This window comes from Zeus faber (assembly GCF_960531495.2).
Source record: "Zeus faber genome assembly, chromosome: 15".
Taxonomy (NCBI): domain Eukaryota; kingdom Metazoa; phylum Chordata; class Actinopteri; order Zeiformes; family Zeidae; genus Zeus; species Zeus faber.
The window spans coordinates 14199818-14219817 of NC_137194.1; the positions used below are offsets into that span (position 1 = coordinate 14199818).

The 20000-nt window shown below is 47.2% G+C and overlaps 1 protein-coding gene across 1 annotated transcript in view; it reads right to left on the reverse strand.

Annotated features, from left to right (window-relative positions):
- The window catches only part of LOC307241186 (ERC protein 2-like), a gene marked incomplete at its 5' end in the record, with an annotated part of 125583 nt that overhangs the window by 11881 nt on the left and 93702 nt on the right, over nucleotides 1-20000 (reverse strand). The window lies entirely within an intron of this gene.

Consider the following 20000-nt stretch of genomic DNA (forward strand, 5'->3'; position numbering starts at 1 on the left):
AAATGTGCCTTGATGCATTTTAAATTGAGGGTCCCTTGATGGGAAAAATGTTGAGAATCACTGCACTATGACAAAGACAGAGAGGTGGATAGGACACGGCTGCGAGACGAACAGCGCACCCACATCTGGAGGCGTGGGCACTTATGTGTATATCCAAACATGCCACACATACAGAGCACCCCCGCCCCCCCGTCATGCCACAAACACAGACAGAAGACAAAAAAAAAACCAACATCTTTGAAGTGGTCTGGTAAGTGCTGTAATAGCGGTTCCTCATTGTGACTCACAGGCCAGTCACAGAGTAATAGAGCCTAATGGAGAGGGCTGGTGGGTGGGGGCATGACATCTTTCTGCTGTCAACTCTGATTACCACACCGTGCATATTTGTATGTGTGCATGCGTGTGTTTGTGTGTGTGAGTGTCTGTCTGTGTGTGTGTGCGCGGGCAATGTACAAAATGAGTTACACACAGGTGCGTACACACCTCCAAAGTGCATTACACAAACAGTGTCAAAACACCACAATCTAACACACACGTACACTCGCAATTAGGGTTGTGTAATTAGGCAGAACAGAAGTGTGTGTGTGTGTGTGTGTGTGTGTGTGTGTGCGCGCGTGCGCGTCCGTGCACGTGCGTGTGTTTAAGTGCGTGCGGCAGAGGGGTGATTACTGTCCTCGTCATGCACCAGGATGTCATAAATATGTTGTGACAAACACACGCAATTTATCCACCAACTGTTTAAACACGTGCACACCGACGAAAAACATTCCCACAGTTTCCATAACAAACGCAACCTCACTATTACATCTTGTTATTTAACTAATTTGTTCTATATTTTTTCCTTATGCGGCTGAATATCATTTAAATACTTTAGATGTCTATATCTATCTATCTATCTATCTATCTATCTACGGTAAATATCATCCATCCATTGACCAGGGCCCTCAAAGCACGCGCACACACACACACACACACACATACACATACACACACACACACACACACACACACACACACACACACACACACACACACACACACACACACACACACACACATAATCATTGGAAATAAAGCAGCTCTATGACACTTTGTTTCTATGTAATAAAATGTCAATTTCATAGCAGACTCCACCTGTCCAAGTAGTGTGTACACAGACACGTAATGTATTTTTAGTTGGATAAACATAACACAGCCCCATTCCAAAACCAAATTTCATTTGAGAAGAGGAGGTCAATGAAAGTACACGTAACAGTAAATTGTGGTGTTCATGGCATGTAAGGGAGCGGCGAACAAGTCGGTGAAGGAAAATAAGGATAAGAGAGGGGTGTAGGAGGAGGGAAGGTTTATGTGAAGTAGACTCGGAACGGAATTGAAAATTGACCTACATTGGAGTGTTTTCATTCCGTGATTTAAGTCCCTACAAAAATAACTCCATTGCAAAAATAAACAAACCAAATTCAGAATAGTCTTGCTGGACTGAAACTCCACATTCAGTGTTTTTAGTACAATTATCTGAGCACCGCATCTGGATTCAGGATTCTCCCATTCAGGGCCATTAATGGGCCCGTGTGAGTGTGTGTGTGTGTGTGTGTGTGTGTGTGTGTGTGTGTGTGCGCGTGTGTGTGCGTGTGTGCTTACTGTCTGTATCTGTAAGTCCATTCATGTAATTGGACTTGTGCGTATGTATTCCAGTGTATGTTTCACTGTCTGTGTGGAGTATATGTGTGTGTGTGTGTGTGTGTGTGTGTGTGTGTGTGTGTGTGTGTGTGTGTGTGTGTGTGTGAGAGAGAGAGAGAAAGAGAGAGAGCGAGCGAGCGAGCATGCAGAATGCGTGTGTGCTGACATGGATTGGAGCACCTAATCACACCATTAATCACAGCAATGGGCTGGTGTGACACTCATCTCCCCACACCTCCACTGTTATTCCTTTTAACGCTCACGATAATAGGAACACACACACGCACAGAGACACACACACACACACACACACACACACACACACACACACACACACACACACACACACACACACACACACCCACAGTATATATTGGACCTGTACCAGAGCAATTGCATTATAGTACATTGTAGTACAGTGTGTAGTTTTTTTTCTGAATGACCTGGCCATCTACATTATTAAATGGGAAGTGGAGTGGATCTTGACAGCGACAACTTTTCCCAAAGAAAATTCTCTGCAGGGATTATCCACTGGTCAGAAGCATTGAGGCAAAAGCACTGAGCCCCAGACTAATGCGGTGTAATAGTACAGCACGGCTGTAGGCCAAAAAACAAACCCCATGATGAATATTGAATTATGGTTTGGTGCTGTGGGAATCCTCGTCCAAATACGCTATCGGAGGCTCGCTTGAAAAGAAAAGAAGCGTGCTACCGAGAGTCGTATAAGGCGATGGAATGCGGTGCCATGTGCGCCTTTTCATAAACAGTGGGTCAGATTAACAGCCTTACTCAATAAGCACGGCGGCCATCTTAACGTGAGAGCACCAGACCTGTACATTGCAGAGCCAGGACCAGCCCCAGTAGTCTCATAGTCTTCCCTCATCTCCTTCAAGATGAAGTGCACGCAACATGACTTTATGAATATTTCTCTATCCAGGTCACTGGCTCGCCATAAGTACACACAGAGAATAATTACAGGCAAAAAGCTATAAGAGTGAATTATGCATTTTTGCAGTAAAAATGAGGAGGATACATTGTTAGCATACTTGGAAAAGGTCTGCTCCATGCTTTAAGTGCCGGTCCAATTTGGTGGGAGGAATGAAAGGGGTTCAAAGGTCAGGGGCGCCAACCCTTGCTCAGGTTCAATCTTAAAGGGAAGGTTTATCTTATCTGTTAAACCATCTGCAGAGGCCAAACAAGAGAGCCTTCTCTTCCTGACCACCTCTGAGATTTCTAATAAAGGAAACCTGGCACTCAAGCTCCACTCCCACGCGTCAAAACTTGCCTCCGCTGGATGCCGTCCACCGTCCGAGTCAGCTACCAAACGGTGCGCCCGCTCAGAGTACACATGCGGTGCCTTGCTAAAGGGCACAATGCCGAACTGGGCGGGTTTGAACCAGGGTTTCAGTAGAGTAGAGTAACAGTTTGTGTATTAATCAATCCATTCATTCACAACTATTTTTAAGTTGATTTTTTGCGCTGGAAGTCAATTGGTTTGGATGCAACTGGTGTTCGTCTTGGACACGGAGCGAGCAATGTGTTCTACGTGAAGTCGGCTGTCCCCGCCAAAAGGCATGTTTCTGTTGCATACCATGGTATTGGACATCCTAAAGACGACTCATTTGGCAAACTAAATAGTATGCCAGCATGTATGTTTTTTCCCTCCCCATGGTTGTTCTCCTCTGTGTTGTGTTTAATTCCCCCTCCTTTTGAGAGCAAAGTGGAGAACAAGCAACCTTCCGTCGCCTCACTCTCCGGCGACGTGACGTTGAACAGGTTTAATGTTGGACGTGTTCTGGGGGCATTTTAATACTTTCAGAGTGTGAGACGTTTTTACGCTGCGCGTTCCAGTCAGATACCCAAGCTCTGTCCGGTTGCTCAACTTCGGATTCATTGCTCAGATCCAATTTTTTTTTTTTTTTTTCGGCTGTTCACGTTATTTTTTAAAGGTGGCCGATATGAGATTGGAGCGTGAAGGGGTCTGAACTGACCCGCGTGCGGCCGGCGGTGGTCGTCAGGCGGTCTGGGACCGCGTACCTCGGCTCAGGCTCGCGGATGAAATCTTTCGATCCAGACAGGGGCACGGTGCTTTTCTTGTTTCGTTCAATAAAGGAAATCCGGTAAAATAAAATACATCTAAAATAAAAACTCAAATGTGCGCAAATTGCGCATCGATCGCTCCCTCAGAGGACACACACACACACACACACACACCCCTAGTCCGTGACAATAAAAAGCTCTGGAGTGATGTAGAAGTCGTATGAATTTCGATTTGACAGTTCAGACTGAGGTCGCATTGCAAAAAATCAGACCTGTATCCAATTTAGGACCACATATGAAAGTGGCCCAATTCCGAATTGGAAAGATCAGATTCCATGTGATTTGTGCTGTTCACACTGTCATGAATAAAACGGATGAGTCACATATGCGCAAAAAAAATTTTATAATCTGATTCGGGCCACTTTGGCCTGCAGTGTGAACGCAGCCAAAATGGCTGCCGTGCTTCAGTACATTTCCAAAAGCATTTCCAGTGTCCTGATTAACACGGGTGATTAGAGTGCCGTGTCTAATTTTGTGAAGCCTCCCCGTGTGTGCCCCCTGAGCGAGGAGGTTGGACGACTCAAAGTGCTGAGCTGAGAAATGTCTTCCTAAAACCCTAAAAGGGCCAGAGTTGTGATTAGCCAGCCTGTAAAGTTTTCCCACATCCTTAATCAGTTAATGTGTGTGTGTGCGCGCCTGTGTGTGTGTGTGTGTGTGCGTGCGTGCGTGGGTGCGTGGGTGCGCGCGTGTGTGCGTGTGCGTGTCTCAGTGTGGTTTCCGCTCTGATCAAAATTACAAACAGTCTTTGGACCTGAATCACACAGGAGTATTTAATCACATCTAATTTGAGTGGCTGTTTAGCCTTAGATGTAGGGCAGACTAGCAACGTAAATCAATCCATGAAAATGGGTTCATCCATCAGACAGAAGCAACGGACACACACACCCACACACCACACACACACACACACACACACACACACACACACACACACAATACAAAGTCAAAAGCATGTATCCCCCTGCCACTGAACCTCGCTCTCCTCCCCTCTTTCCTCCCCTCTTTACTCCCGTCTGCCTGCTTGGCTCAGGAGCTGGCGTCTCTTGTACAAACAAAGGGTTATCTTCATTTCCTGCCAGATTCAAAGAGTGACAATGCATTTTATTTTCGTGTCATTAAAAACTTGTGATAAGTCATCATAAAAGCCCCTGCATGAGAAAGCACCCCGATGAAAATATATAAAATATATACACCGCGTTCCAAATGATTATGCAAATAATATTTTTCTCTGATTTTCCTTAATAGGGTATAATTCGAATGTAATTGAACAAACCTCCCAATGATAACAGTATTTATTTTGAAAATAAAAAACTCAAAATGCACTGTTCCAAATTATTATGCACAACAGAGTTTCAAAACAAGTTGTAAAGAACTGAAAATGGTCATTTGTTGAATTTGCAGCATTAGGAGGTCATATTTACTGAAATCAAAAGCTCAATCAAACATCTTAACAGAGGATCAACATCTCATCTCATCAACATCTCAAACATAGGTCCACTTCTTTGAAGGGGTCCTATGTTTGAACCCATTGAACTTGTGAGTTTTTGGAGAGTTTCTGCTTGAATTTCTTTGCAGGATGTCAGAATAGCCTCCCAGAGCTGCTGTTTTGATGCCAACTGCCTCCCACCTTCATAGATCTTTTGCTGGAGGATGCTCCAAAGGTTCTCAATAGGGCTGAGGTCAGGGGAGGATGGGGGCCACACCAGGAGTTTCTCTCATTTTATGCCCATAGCAGCCAATGACACAGAGGTATTCTTTGCTGCATGAGATGGTGCACTGTCACGCATGAAGATGATTTTGCTACGGAAGGCACGGTTCTTCTTTTTGTACCATGGAAGAACGTGGTCAGTCAGAAACTCTATATACTTTGCCGAGATCATTTTCACACCTTCAGGGACCCTAAAGGGGCCTCCCAGCTCTGTCCCCATGATTCCAGCCCAAAACATGACTTTGCCACCTCCTTGCTGACGTCGCAGCCTTGTTGGGACATGGTGGCCACCCACCAACCATCCACTACTGCATCCATCTGGACCATCCAGGGTTGCACCGCACTCATCAGTAAACAAGACTGTTTGAAAATGAGTCTTCATGTATTTTGGGGCCCACTACAACCCTTTCTGCTTGTGAGCATTGGTTAGGGGGGGCCCAATAGTAGGTTAATGCACAACTGCAAGCCTCTGGAGGACCCTACACCTTAAGGTTCCTAGACTCCAGAGGCACCAGCAGCTTCAAATACCTGTTTGCTGCTTTGTAATGGCATTTTAGCAGCAAACTCTCTTAATCCCATGAATTTGTCTGGCATGAACCTTCCTCATTATGCGTTTATCTGCAGCAACTCGTCTTTGCTCTGAATCAGCCACAAATCTCTTCATAGTACGATGATCACGCTTAGGCTTTCGTTAAATATCTTATGTTTTCATACCTTGTCCAAGGCATTGCACTATTTGACGCTTTTCGGCAGCAGAGAGATCCTGTTTCTTTCCCATATTGCTTGAAACTCGTGGCCTGCTTACCAATTTGGAACATCCTTCTTAAGTAGTTTTCCTTTAATGGGGCTCACCTGGCAAACTAATTATCACAGGTGTCTGAGATCGATTTCAGTGATCCAAAGAGCCCTGAGACGCAATACCATCCATGGGTTTAATTGAAAAACAAAAAATTAAATGTTTATGACACTTAAATCCAATTTGCAGAATAAATTGGAACGCGGTATATATTGCCCTTCTTGAATTCCACTTATCATAAATCTTAGCAAAAGCCTGCTTTGTGTATAAATAAGGCTGCAAGTATTTAGCATAAGAGACTAAGCACGGCTGTAGAAATTTGAAGCGCGCATCTCACACGTCATAGCCGTGACCCAGATTTGCGAAGGGAGGAGTGAGGCTCTCGGTAGCGGGGCACGGGGCGGACTGACGTCTTATTTATAAGGGGTGAAATTCTCGACTTCACTGCAGCATGTGATTCCAATTGAGCCTCCATGGTCCCCGGGACAGATTGAGACATTGGGAGCTCCGGAGGCGGGAGATGGATGGCGAAAGTACATGACCGTGAGATGAGAGGAAAGAGGGCGCGGGGGGGGGGCGGGGGTGGGGGTGGGTGGGTGGGGGGGTACAACGGAGGGGCAAGAGAGTAAAGAGGGGTCACGAGATGAGAGCCACCCCGCTCTGGAGGAGAAGCAGCGCAGGAGAGTCGTGGAAGGAGAAGAGTGAGCTAAAGTACAGGGAGGGAGTGCGATGATTCCCCATGATGGGCTGACAAATCAGCGGAGAAGACTTTGATGAAGACATCTTGGTGGGGCGGGGGGGTCAAGGGTCAAGAGCAAACATGTATGCGCACCTATTCATATGGAATGTACTTAAATTTGCACGTCCACCGCTCGAGGTTTGAGGGGGAAGCGTTTTGGCCCAGGAAGAAAGAGAGAAAAAAGAAAGGGGGGGTGGGGTGTCAGGGAGGGGAAGATGGCAAGAGATAACAGTAATAGAGGATCAAAACATTTTTTTGTTTGACAAGAGTGACCGTCACCTGCACCAAAGCGGCTGGGGCGCGGAGGCGAAGGGGGGGAAGAGAAAGGTAAAGATTTAGGAGTCCCAGCCCGCCTTAAATCAGCTCAGTGCACTCCATGTTGTTATTCCTAGGCGTCACGGTTGAGGGATATGTGTTTATAATTTGTGTTATGACTTACTTGAAATTATGAGTTTGGAGAGTCCGCAGGACAGAAACAGATGCGTCCGTGTGTTGCCCAGGGGAACCATCAATACTGGCTGCTCTAGACTGCTGTGTGTGTGTGTGTGTGTGTGTGTGTGTGTACCTGTGTTTATGTGTTTACATTGATGCATTTTTCAGTGTGTTTTACCATGAGTTTGTGAGTATTTACACTTGACTGTAAATAATGTGTAGGATCGTGTTTATCAGAGAGATTTGTGTGTGCGTGTGTTGGTGCCTTTTCGTCTGTACATGCTTTGTGTATGCCTTTAAGTGCGCGTGTGTGTGTTGTGTGTGTGTGTGTGTGTGTGCTCGGACCAAAGTGTTTAGCTATCATTTTCCACATGTGTTCCCTCATGGTCATATGCCCTCATGATGTATGGCATGAGGATGAACATGGGGAGCCTCATAATATTGGTTCCCAGAACATCCATTACGAGTCCTAGTTTGTGATCATGCCTCCGCACCACTTAACTGTCCGACTCTCAAGGAACATTCCACGGACATTTTATGACCATTCCTGGATCGGTGGGTGTGCAGAGGTGCGGTACGGTCCGGGGGCCCCCCTCCCCTTTGGCAAAGGAGCGCTTGAGTGGAGCCCTGTGGCGAGAGCAAGCAGAGGACATGAGAATGGGGCATGTCCGACTGACACATTAGTTATGGTCTCGAAGCGCACCGTGTTATTTACAGCGAAGGAGGGAGGGGAAAACGTCCATCCCCAACATAAAACACGCGCCCGGGCCCCGCGCTTCGTTCGGCGCTCGCGATAAAGCCGCCCAAGAAGGTAAATCTCGGCGTCACACCCGAATACCGACCAACTTGTGGTTATGTGTTGAGCTGCCACTGAGTTATGCCCTCCTTACCCTGAATCTTTGCATCCCTTAACCCACGAGCCAAATCCCACCACATATCAAACTCTCCATTCAGTTCAGACTTCAGTCACGGCCGCTACCACACGCCGCCCGACGCGCGTAAAGCTTCTCGAGGAGCACGGCCGACTTGTTTGGAAACGCACCGCCGAGGACTCCGCACGCTCGCCCTGACCTTGATGTCTGCCCCCTCAACTTGTGCACGCTGACACCGACCCCTGAACGGAACCAACTCACAAAAAAAAAAAACCCGCGCCCATTCCTGTGTCCCGCAGGAGCAGGAGCGGGTTAAACGTGAGGTACGCTAAACGTGAGGTGAAATGCGAACATGCTTCCCCTTGGAAAAAAAAATAAAATACAATTAAAAAAAAAAAAAAAAAAAAAAAAGGGCCCTGACAGCAGATGGCTCACCCAGCACCGGCACCAGGACCCACTTGTGTGTTTTCACTCCGCTAATAAAATATACACCCCACTTACTCCACTAACCCTTCACTCCCACACCAGCTCTGCGACCAGTCGGGAAGGGAAGGGGGGGGGTGGTGGTGGTGGTGGTGGTGGTGGGGGGGGGGGGGGGGGTCTGGTGGGGTGTCTAATTGAAAGAGTATGTATCAGTTTTACAGAAACAAGGGGGAAAAATATGAAGGGACGAAAATCAACAAATCTGCCAAAAGTAGCCAAATGTTTAGAGTGGGAGCAGGGATGAGGAGAGATGGCTGCCTGCTCCCACAGATGAGCAGGGCCAGACGGTTGGAGCTGCATTCTTATGCCGGGAGAGAGAGAGAGAGAGAGAGAAAGAGAGAGGGATGGAAAAGGAGAGAATGGGAAGGAGACAGGGACGGAGGGCCATGCGGACCAAAGCAAGGACGACCGAGAAGGGAGCGGCGGAACGGACACTTTTCTGGCCACATTCTCGAACCGCCACCTTCCAGTCAAAACAACCATCTGGAGACGCGGCGGCGGCGGCGGCGGCGGCGGCGACATCCAAACACGTCCTCTCTTCCGCCGTCCCCTCCTCGCCCGGCGCTCCTTTGACGGAAGTGGAGCCCATCCCCAACCCTGAACCCACACCCCGCCCCCCTTTCACTTCCCTGTTGCATCACCTGTTGGAGGATCAGCGAGGGGGCAGGAAGAACGGCTGTTGTTGTAGGACAAGGTAAATAAACAAAGCAGGCCTAGCGGGATGTCAGCGATCGCGGTGATGTCACCGGCAGATTTTTCCCATTTGGATAACCTTGAGAGTCACTTCGTATCGGCCATGTGCGCCTGGAGCCCATGGACACTTGTGTGACCGGATACATTCCCACATGTAGCCTTGGTCGGGTTGGGAGAGGGAAAAATATAGCATATTAGGAGGTGAATCAGCTCCTCCGCCAATCTCCGCGATCATCCGGTTTCAAGGGCCGCCTCCACGGCCGTCCCCTCAGACGGTGGGGAGAGCTCGGATCGGAACCTCGGTGGGGTTTGGGGGGATGGGGGTCTTTGACAGGATTCGAGCGGCTTTTCCGTTCTGTTGAAGGGAGGTTTGTTCTTCGGCTTCATCGTCACTTAGCTGACTGACAGGGTCCCCCCGAGGCACAGGAAGCAAGACAGGGGGCTTACTGTACCACACACACACACACACGCACACGCACCCACACACACACACACACACACACACACACACACACACACACACACACACACACACACACACACACACACACACACACAGGTATAGGTGGTTTATAGTCAATGAGAAAATCTTTTAAAAATATGCTTTGTTATTATTATATAGACTTAAAACAGCAGAAAGATGCAGATCCAATATTGGAAATGCTTTAAAAAACAGCATTAAATGCCTAAATGTGTCCTGTCAATACGCATGTGCTAGTAATGCTGGTGGGTACTCGTCTATTTTGTCATTTTGAACAACATATGCACAGACACACATGCATACGCACACACAGACACACACAGACACACACACACGCGTAAATGCACAAAAACTCCCCTGAAAGAGCAACTTATAACGCACATACAGCAGCAGCTGGCCTGTTTCATCCAAAAGAGGTAAGGGTTATGGCATAAGCCTGACTGCTCTAGTCCCACTATTATAAAAACATGCATGTCCTCCTGCGCACACACACACACGCACGCAGGCACACACACACACACACACACACACACACACACACACAGACACACACACACACACACACACACACACACACGCTGAGTGTTAAGATAGCGCTCTAAGGCCTCTGTGTAAACACGGAGATGAATTATGTCTCCCTCCCCTCCGTCTCTGCAGCAACCAGAGGCCGGACCTCGGACCACCTCCCTGTCTCTTAGTGTCAGAAGGCGAACACAGTAGGAGACAAAAGGCACAGAGGCTGATTTACTTTGGTCCCTTAGAAGTTTCATCAAAATTAGGCGGGCTCATCCAGTGGAATCTAGATTATTTTACTCAGCGTCCGGGCTTTAACATACTGTACGAGCCTAAATTCAAAGGCTCTAGGTCCTAGATCCCTTGGATTAGATTATATAAAAAACAAGTGTACTGCACGTACATGGTACAGTGAGTGATACAAGAATATATTAAATAATAATGCTATAAAAAAAACAAAAACATTTTCATTTACTCTCATTTGGTCTGAGCCATTTTGTACATCCAGTGCACTCTTGCTCTTTCTTTCCTCTATTTATTTCAACATTCCATTCTTTAATGTTTAACTTCCTCTGAAAGCGAATTTCCCAAAAAAACATCCCGACAATACATCTCGACTGTCCTCCGTCCTCGCTCTTCCTCGACTCAGATACATTGTCAGTAACGTAAACTGTAAATACCAGGCAGACACGCTCTGCATGCCGTCATGGCAAATGGAAGTCATCCATGGTGCCTTGTAAGTTCCATAATATCAACGTAACCCTCCGTCCAACGGAGAGCATTAAAGGGATCTGTGACAACATCGCCATCTGCCCTCTCTCTCTCTATCTATTTCTCCATCCTCATTCCATTCCCCCTGCTGTCCTCCTCCTTGGCTAATCAAAGAGAGGAGCCACTTCACCGCAGGAGAGAATGGCATCACCTCTGTCCGGGGCCGGGTAGATCTCTATCATCATGTCTCACTCTATTATTCTCTCTATTTGGCTCGGAGCTGCCCTGTACTCACTCCGGAGTGGGGTTAAATATTAAGTTCAGGGAGGTTATGCAAACACGTTGAAACAGCCATCCTTGGCCTAAGTATTACCCTGAACCCTTCAATTACCCGCCTTGCTTTCCTCTCTCTCTCTCTCTCTCTCTCTCTCTCTCTCTCTCTCTCTCTCTCTCTCCTCTTCGAACTGAAGCCTGGAAATACAGCACACACTCATGACACAGGGCCAGAGAGCCTTAAAATATCGGGGGCAGAGAGTACAGCATAGTGGTCTGCTCGCTAAAACACACACACACACACACACACACACACACACACACACACACACACACACACACACACACACACACACACACACACACACACACACACACACACAGACATACACACAGAGTCTGATGAAAGACTGGTCCAGAAAAGCAGTGCGAGCTCTAGTACCCCTGGTGTATTTTCTCTGTGTTCCAAATGTAGGCCTGGCGGTGGACCACAGTCGAACCACAGCCGACATGCGGTGGAATGGGAGGCTGCCACATTCACTTCCCTTAGAGGAGCGGTGGACGCACGCACACACGCACGCGCACGCGCACGCACACACACACACACACACACACACACACACACACACACACACACACATGAATGCAAGCACAGACGTCACATGTGTGTGTGCGTACACATATGAACAACCGCCAGCGACTTGGACACTTATGTAAAAATACACATCTAAAACCCCGACGGGCCTGCAAACAAACACACACATTCAGTACTTTTCCTGGACAGCATTGTCATGGCGACAGGAGTCCATGTTTAAAAAGCTATTTGAGGTGAAGGGACAGCTCTGTATGGGCTGTTTCCCACAATGCTTTGCCAGACAATTACACAACCCAATTAATGTGGTTTTCTATGGTAGAGTCAGGGTTTTGCTTTGCGTGTGCCTCTGCGCAAGTGAGTGTGTAATATGTGTATAAGCTTCTTTGGCTCGTATCGCGCCGGGAATTATAGCTTTCGTTGGAACTTGGACGAGTCGATTTCCCGTCAGTGCGCAGAGGACGTGCAAGGTCACACTGACGTTCACCCCACACTCCATCAGCCAATCAAAATTATTTCCACCAGATGAACGCTGGAGCCCCACTTTTATAAATACTGGACACTAAACAAACTACAACACCCACAATATATTGTGAGTTTTTCCACCGGCAGAACCCCAGCTCGTTTCGGACTTTTATAGCGCACATCCTGACCTCCTCCGGCTTAAACCGTATTAAACATCTTACTGGTGGAGGACAATAACGTCTTTCACTTCTGCCATGATACACTGTTCTATTAATAGGATACTGACACTAACTCATATTGAAGAGCAGAGTGAGGATATTGCATACTTCATTTTCTGTGCACACAATGTCACACACATAGTATAAAACTACAAACTCAAAGATCTCAGGTGATCTTACTAATGAATACATACATAGACATGCACGCACACATACAAGCAAAGCAGACACACACACACACACACACACACACACACACACACACACACACACACACACACGCTCACTGAATCATGTGATTCAAAACTCTGGTAAATGTTTTGATAAAACCAATTGCATTAAAAAACTGTGTTCATGTCAAAGTTTTGTCAAATATTTTTGACATATCTCCAAAAGATCATATTCATAATTGACATGCTTTATGTCGATGAATGCTGCGCATGCTTCATTTTATTTTTTAATTGTTTTCATATATTTATGTTGAACTTGGAAACACTCTCACACTTGATACCACAGGGATGAGATAAGGATGAGCACACACACACGCACACGCACACGCACACGCACACGCACACACACAAACACACACACACACACACACACAGGACGGAGGGTGCTGATTAGGGCCGTCTAGGCCGGGTCTGGACAGGTTGCCTGGATATCCAGGGAGATCAGTGAGGATCAGGGGATCAAAGCCTGACATGATTACTACCCTGGTCTTCTGATAAAAAAAAAAAAATCCTCACTATTATTTTGCTGTCAATACAAACAGCAATACAAGAATTACGCAAACGGAGGAGGACACACACACACACACACACACATAGAGTCACACCTGTAATCATGACTCCGAGACCTTTGTGTGTAGACATGGACGCATAGACAGGGACATACATGCACACATGCAAACGCACACGCACACACACACACACACACACACACACATACACACACACTGCTCTGTAATCTCGGTAATTTGTATGTAGAAGCCAGCGCAGACAGATCATGCCCCTGGTGAATTGGGCTTTATCTGTGTATACGCAGAGTTCTGTATAGAGACATTCCTGCACTGGGACTTAATAGTCGCCAGGAATGTGAAAGAACGTTCACTGTTTTTATAAATGACACATGAGGCATTGCAGAGTGTCTGCATGCGTACATTTTCTGAGTTTATCCTGACGAAGTTGTGGGCCCCCTGTGCACACACACAGACGCGCGCGCAGACGCACACGCACGTACACACACACACACACACACAAACACACACACACACACGTACATGACACAGCAAAAAAATACTGGCCTTGTAATCATGTCCAGGCCTAAAGGTAGAGTATACTAGTTATTTCAACTAAAAGGATAATGCAACGCCTTTTACCATTTTGGAATGATTGCATCCTGCTCTTTGGCCTTGTTGTGTTTTGCCTCGCCGTGCCAGTCCTCAGTTCAACTAAATGTCATATACAACAAAGCCAAACACACACACACACACACGCACACACACACACACACATACACACACACACACACCCACACACACACACACGCATTTATATTCACAAAACAGACAAAGACACACCAGTGACACAGACAGACCCAGATGGAAGTACTCAGAACCTTGTACATATAAAAAGTACAAATACCCAGATTTAAAATTAATAAAAAGTACCACATTCCCATTTCTACTTCAGTAAAAGTACATAGATACTTGCTCTTAATTGCACTTAAAATATTAGAAGTAAAAGTACTTGATGCCCTGACAGAGCCTTTAATACGGTAAAAAGTGCCACTGTACTTTTTCTTCAGTCGAGGAGAGTTTGTGCAGATCCTGATTACAATTTACAATAAATACAGTATGCAGTCGGTGGTGTCATAAAATATGAATCCTGAAAAAGAAAATAACAAAATACTAATAAGCTAACTAACTGAAATCACGGCACTGTGTAGAAATGTAGTTGAGATGTTATTACTGTGTCATAAATATAAACTAACCCAAAAACTAAAATAATGCAATCTTGTTTTCGAATTTCGGTTGATTAAAAAGTAATTATTTTCTTGTCAAATAGGATATCTCTTTATTGTCATTGTACAAGTAGGATACAACAAAATGTGTCCTCTGTATTTGACCCATCCTCCACCGAGGAGCAGTGGGCAGCCGCAGTGCAGCGCCCGGGGACCAACTCCAGCTCCCCTGCCGGTGCCTTGCTCAGGGGCACCAGCAGGAGTATTAACCCCTCACATGATTTTGGTGGTGGGAGGAAACGGGAGCAGCCTGAGGAAACGCACGCAAACACAGGGAGAACATGCAAACTCCTCACAAAAAGGACCTGGGCAGGTTGGGATTCGAACCCAGGACCTTCTAGCTGTCAGGCCAACCACTGCTAACCACTAAGCCACTGTGAAGTAAAATTTAAAACTGAATAAGCTCAAGTACAGATAATTGAAAATGTACTTAAGTACAGTTACAGTAAATGATTCCTACTTTGTTACTTTCCACTTAGTGCTTTGCTGACCGTCCCACACAGCTGTGCTGATTCCTGTGTGTGTGTGTGTGTGTGTGTGTGTGTGTGTGGTTTTTAATAAAGGAACCAGTGGTAGTGTGCATTCAGATGCTGCTGACAGGCTCCCAGATCCTCCCAGAGATAACCCAAAAAAAAAACCACACACACACACACACACACACACACACACACACACACACACACACACACACACACACACACACACACACACACACACACACACACACACACACACACACACACACACACAGTTCCTTCAGCACATTACACCACATGAACTACAACAAGGCCTTCAGCTTACATCTCCCAGGCTAAAGTTACTAAGTACTGTGTGTATGCGTATGTGTGTGTATGTGTGTGTGCGTGTGTGTTTATATGTGTAACGCGTGAGGTGTCACTCGGCAGTAAAGACTCTTACGATGTGTTGTTCTGTGTTAAGATGCGGATGAGCCTTGTTGACTTTGTGTGTTATTTGGAAACAAATACGCAGCGCTGACGTTGGAGCAGTGCTGGTGAGACCAAGACCATTAACTAAATGAGTTCCTCATGTACACTTACTCTATCTCACACACACACACACACACACACACACACACACACACACACACACACACACACACACACACACACACACACACACACGGAAGTGCAGTATTGTTACTAGGTAAGCATTGTTGTACACACATATACCTTAACTTTCACATGTACACACACACACACACACACACACACACACATAAAAGTGCAGTATTGTTACGATGTAAGCATTGTTGTACACACATACCTTAACTTTCACACGTACACACACACACAAACACCCACATACACACAGGCACACACAAACACACAAACACACACACACACACACACACACACACACACATAAGTGCAGTATTGTTACGATGTAAGCATTGTTGTACACACATATACCTTAACTTTCACACACACACACACACACACACACACACACACACACACACACACACACACACACACACACACACACACACACACACACACACACACACACACACACACACACACACCTACAGTACAGAGTGATGACGATGGTGGCAGAGTCATAGCCAGCCTGAAATACACTCACAATGTACTACCACTAACCTACATCAGGAGTTCATGCTTTTCCTTATGTTTTGCAGAGTCACAATGTCAATACTTGGGTGGGTTGAAGGCCTTCTTCACTTGTGCGCGCCAAACCAAAGTCAATCATGTCTTAAAAGTGTCATCTATCATAATATCAACTGACTGCCTCTGTTCTTCTTCCTTAATAAAAAGTACCGAATGTTTGTTTGGCTTCGTCCGCCCAATTTCTGAGAGATTCTGGGAGTTGCTCGCAAAAACCCAGATGCTGTACCGTTCCAAAATAAATACACCTTCAAATTGAACGGTGCATTTTTTGGCATCCGGGGTGTATGGATACTGGGGATTTCCCACTTCAACCCCACTAGACATAAGTCTACATACCCCCACCCACCCCCCTTTGAAACCTCCATGAATGTGAATCTCATCAGGTTGTAAATAGGCACTCTGAGCCTTGGGATGTGCGGAGTGCTGCTGTTTGTGAGCGCGGAGCTGACATCTGTGTGGTCACGCTACACTTACTTCAAAAGCAGGTAAGAACACTGGGATAAACACATTATAACAGGTAAGGGGGAAATATGTCTGTTGTCTTTCATCTGCAGCCGTGCAGTCAGACACGGCGGCCGCGCCGCTTAGGGGTGAGGGATACCCTGGCACGAAACGCGCTCTGACTGACACGTCCGGATATCTGCGCTGGCGTGCACGTACATGCATGCGGGTCGGTGGTTGGTTCTCATGCCTCTATGTGCGTCTAAAAGCATTTTGTTTGTGTGTCTAGGTGTCTCTGAGCAGGTGTGTGTGTGTGTGTGTGTGCGTGTGTGTGTGTGTGTGTGTGTGTGTGTGTGTGTGTGTGTGTGTGTGTGTGTGTGTGTGTGTGTGTGTGTGTGTGTGTGTGCGTGTGTGTGTGTGTGTGTGTGTGTATGTGTGTGCGTGGTACAGTTGGTATTGCGGTGCTCTGAGAGCGATGATCTGATTTATTAGTCACTGTTTGTACTGGCTATCGGGTTAATGAAGTCCCATCAACAAAATGATTTCTATGGTCCAGCTGTATGCGTACGTGTGCATGTGCATGTGAGCATGTGCGTACGTGCGTGCGTATGTGTGTGTGTGTGTGTGTGTGTAACTGTCGGATCATGAACTCTGGCAGAGGCTCCACTCTGACTGGTTATACTGGACAAGCTCAAACAAAGCAAACATAACAGGAGCCGCAAGCAATTAGGCCCTGCCATGCTGAATAACTCCTTTCTGAACACAAACTCTCTTCCTTCCTTCTTTCTTTCTTTCTTTCTTTCTTTCTTTCCATCACCCCGTTTCGAGCTATAACGGCCATTTTAGCCATAACCCTGGCCAGTATGCCTCTATCAGTCCCTCAGTCTCAGCCTTGTGTGTGTGTGGCATCAGCACCTGTGATGACGAACTGTGCGTGGTCTTCGTCATGTCAACTGCAATGGCCACAGCATCACTGATGGTTGTGTACAGTGTGTGTGTGTGTGTGTGTGTGTGTGAGTGAGTCTCCATGCGTGGGACAGATTCGGTTGACAGTCATTGTCTGTATTTACAGTGACTAAGCCCGTTGACACTATTCCCCCTCAGCTTCATTCGTTACTCACTTCCGCTCAGCCGGAGGTGAGGAAGTTCCAGTAGAAAAGGAAGAAGAAGAACAAATGGATCAATCCCCGTGGGGGGAACTTGGACCTTGCATTCGACTCATCCTAACTATTTGTGGGCGGCCGCGACGCGGCACCCAGGGACCGACTCCAGCTGCAGAGTCTGGAGAGTCGGTGGCGCGGGCGAGGGCAACGGCCGGAGTGTGAACTGACCTGTCTCTGAGGTTTGGAGGAAACCAGAACCAGAACCCAGAACCAGAGCCCTATTGCCGTCAGACAACAGCGCTAACCGCTGAGCCGTGAGTGAGCCGTGAGTGAGTGCATCCATTTCGAGCAGGGTCTACTCACGGTCCCCTCGTTCCCTCATCTCACACCCTCTGACGTGACTTGCGTCGAGACGGATCTGCTTCAAATCACTGCGGGAAAAGTTGGGGGCAAACTAAATTTGGCTCAATAAATCTCTCTCTCTCTCTCGCTCGCTCTCTCGCTGTCCTTCTGTTGCTGCACACCTCATAAGGGAGAAGTCTCTCTCTGCAGACATGGAGGGAGGCGAGGAAATGCTGGAGGGATGGAAGAGGGGAATGAGGAGCGGAGTGAGAGAGGCCGTGTCTGTACCACTTGTGTACCAATAAGGCTAATGATTCCCATCTGGCCAGTGAGCCGATTCCTGAATTCTTGCTTTTTCATGTCACTAGGTTACCAAGCAAATACCCCAGTGTGTGTGTGCGTGTGCGCGTGTGTGTGTGTGTGTGTGAGTGTTTGTGTTAGAGACCATGACAGAGCGAAAGACAAGGGGGTGCTGCGCCATATTTGAGACCAAGTTGGAATGACTACAATGTTGAGCACAGTCAGATGATATCGATAAAGCCAAAAGCCTGAGCTTGTGTGTGTGTGTGTGTGTGTGTGTGTGTGTGTGCGCGCGCACGGGGCTGTGTGCATGCTATCGTGCTCCATGTTGCGAATGCATGTTTGTATGTCACGTGCGTATGAGCTGAAACGCAGGGGAAACGCTGTGCGCTGAGGAACCGCATATCGATGCACGATTGTCCGTGTGTTTGCAGCCGGCTAGCTCTCCTGTTACACACACACACATGTTCTTTATGGGCTGGCTAATGGAGGCTAGCTCTTCCTGCCTCTGTGATGTGGTTTACTGTTGTTTGATGTGCTCAGGAATCCTGCATAGGAGAGCACCCCGAGCAGATCTTATCACATAAAAGCCCTCGCCAAGGAGGAAGACACTCCACTCTCTTCTTTAACTTAATAGAGATCTGGGCCAGTATGTGGGCGCGCACGTTGGTGTGTGTGTGTGTGTGTGTGTGTGCCCGTGTGAGTGAGGTATGTGCACTTGCGTGTGTGTGCAGCCGTTCTCTAATTCAATTGGACGTGCAAACCAAGGCCAAAGACGCACATTTGAGTTCAATGTATTCTGAACTCGCAGAGATGTCAGATACCTGAGTGCAAACGGCGGAGAGTGAGAGCGGAAAACCCGCACAGCGGTGGGAAAGCAAAGGAAGCTAAGGGAAGGGGAGCCTTGATTATTGTCATGCATCACTGTATGTGATGCATGTTGGCATTGGCGCAAGCCGAGGACAGTTGGCGCAGACCTCTGGCTTCACGGTTTCAGCTCTTAAAAACCCAGTTTGGACGACACAGAACTGCTGCCGCGCGACGTGGTGCAAAGTACGGCGGCCCGCGCTCAACAGGCGAGGCGTCCAAGCGTCGCTACAGTTATGGCATTCCCATCATGCTCCAGACTTCCAACGACATCAGGTCTGTTCTCTAGGAAGTGGCGCTCTGGAGACACACAAACACACACACACACACACACACACACACACACACACACACACACACACACACACACACACACACACACACACACACACACACACACACACACACACACACACACACACACACACACACACACACACACACACACACACACACACACACACACACACACACACACACACACACACACACACACTTACACAAGCGTGTAGACAAATAT